The sequence below is a fragment of the Schistocerca piceifrons genome, chromosome 4, assembly GCF_021461385.2.
Source record: "Schistocerca piceifrons isolate TAMUIC-IGC-003096 chromosome 4, iqSchPice1.1, whole genome shotgun sequence".
Classification (NCBI taxonomy): domain Eukaryota; kingdom Metazoa; phylum Arthropoda; class Insecta; order Orthoptera; family Acrididae; genus Schistocerca; species Schistocerca piceifrons.
Genome location: NC_060141.1, coordinates 521,923,776 through 521,925,834, shown reverse-complemented (window position 1 = coordinate 521,925,834; position 2,059 = coordinate 521,923,776). Strand labels below are relative to the sequence as shown.

At 42.3% G+C, this 2,059-nt stretch overlaps 1 pseudogene; it reads left to right on the top strand.

Annotated features, from left to right (window-relative positions):
- The first annotated feature begins 1,395 nt into the window (after positions 1 to 1,395).
- On the top strand, positions 1,396 to 1,513 carry LOC124796732 (annotated as a pseudogene).
- Positions 1,514 to 2,059: the final 546 nt, after the last annotated feature.

The window sequence follows — 2,059 nt, the reverse complement described above, 5'->3', positions numbered from 1 at the left end:
TATTAAGTATACTGATAGAGTCTAGTACATACATTAGTCACAGTATTATGTAATAAATACGCAAACATTAGTAGTTACAAGAAATCTGATGATTTGTTAATAATGTACAATGTTTGACACGCCTAAAATTATGTGGTTAACTTTCGATTTCTTTGTTTTGTATCTAGTCAGTTTCACTATAAATTCCAGCACACCTAAGGGTGAAAATGCCTAAACTTTCATTATAGATGTGAGCCGTTTCAGTCTCGTTTCTGGTCTGGATTATGTCTAGGTTTATAGACTTCTTGCCTTTGTTCCGTAATGGCACTAAGTAAAATCGGTCAGCTATCTTGTAATTCTTCTCCTTCGGACTAGTTACTCCGTTCCAAAGTTTCGTATTATATCAAATTGCATCTCCTGGTAGATGCAACCAACTAAATGAAAATCTTTCTTCAATTAACCATCCATATATTTCCTTCTTACGTACGTATATCTTCTTCCTTATATAGGTGTATCATATTTCACAAGACAAGATCTCATCTTCTTCTGTACAATTCTTTGGTAATAATGGAATAACGTAAATCTCATTGTTTTTATAACTTCTCAACGATTATTCGTGGCTGACATTCCACGGCCATAGCACTTCTTTGGGCTGCACGTTCTGAGAGTAGGTGAACCCCCTCCCACCCTCCAGCAAGTGGTGCCGTCCTGTTCGTCATTCTGTCTACCCGACAAGCTGCGCCCATGAAACCCTCGACATCTGACATAACAGCGCATCATGTTTTTCTTAGTTATTAACTACAATGGTGACTCAACTTCACGATCACCTTTCATCGTCGAGAAGCACATGCGAGTGACTTGCGACTTCCCCTGAAATGACGTGCCACACCTCAAATGTTCTCAGTCTCAATGTAGATATACACATTTCCGATTCACAAATATCAATAAGCTTCAGTTAGTTGATCTTGTCTAATGAATGGACAAGGAATCAATGTAAATGTCAGGCACAGTAAGTTTTCAAAATACGCTGCTTAACGTAATATTAACTCAGACCTGTGGGTCGAGATTTGGTTTGCTTTTATTTGTGGGATCATCAGTCCTTGTTGTGAAGATGACAACATCTCAAAGGATGTGCATTCTACACTAAATCCATCAGTAAACATAAGGTTAGGGTGGTCTTCTTTGATTTGAATCTGATGAAGTGAGTGTGGTACTAATAATCAGTCAACTCTCTAAAGATAGCAGTGTGTTTTGAAGCTTGATAATCCGGATTGTCCTTCAGGCAGGCCAGAGGTTGTAACAAACTAGACAAGGCATTGGAGACAAAATTTGGCTAGTGGTTGGCTCACTGCCTAGCTTAAGAGGGTCGCCCACTGTCTAAATTTTAAATATATGGGCTATTCAGAAAGTAGGTGGGGCAACGGCCTTGCCGCAGTGGATACACCGGTTCCCGTGAGATCACCGAAGTTAAGCGCTGTCGGGCGTGGTCGGCACTTGAGTGGGTGACCATCCAGGCCACCATGCGCTGTTGCCATTTTTCGAGGTGCACTCAGCCTCGTGATGCCAATTGAGGGGCTACTCGACCGAATAGTAGCGGCTTCAGTCAAGAATACCATCATAACGACCGGGAGGGCGGTGTGCTGACTCCATCCCCCTCCTATCCGTATCCTCCACTGAGGATGACACGGCGGTCGGATGGTCCCGGTAGGCCACTCGTGGCCTGAAGACGGAGCTTTTTTTTTTTTTTTACTCAGAAAGTAGGTTCCACTGTGGATATCAAAAATGTTTTATTTGCATTAGTTAGCTACACCTTAGGGCTACTTCTACTTCTGTACATAGTCGCTGCTTTGACTTACACATTTGTCGTAGCGTTGTTCCAACTTTCCAACACCCTCATAACAGAAGTCAGCCTCATGTGCTCTCCGCCAATTCTCTAGGCTCGTGTATAGCTCGTTGTCACCAAGATGTTGTCTCCATAGTCAGCAGTTCATGTGAACAGAGATAAAACTAAGGACAAGCCATCTACGGATTATGTTGTGGGTGATCAAACACTTCCTTTCGAATATGCTGTAGGAGGATC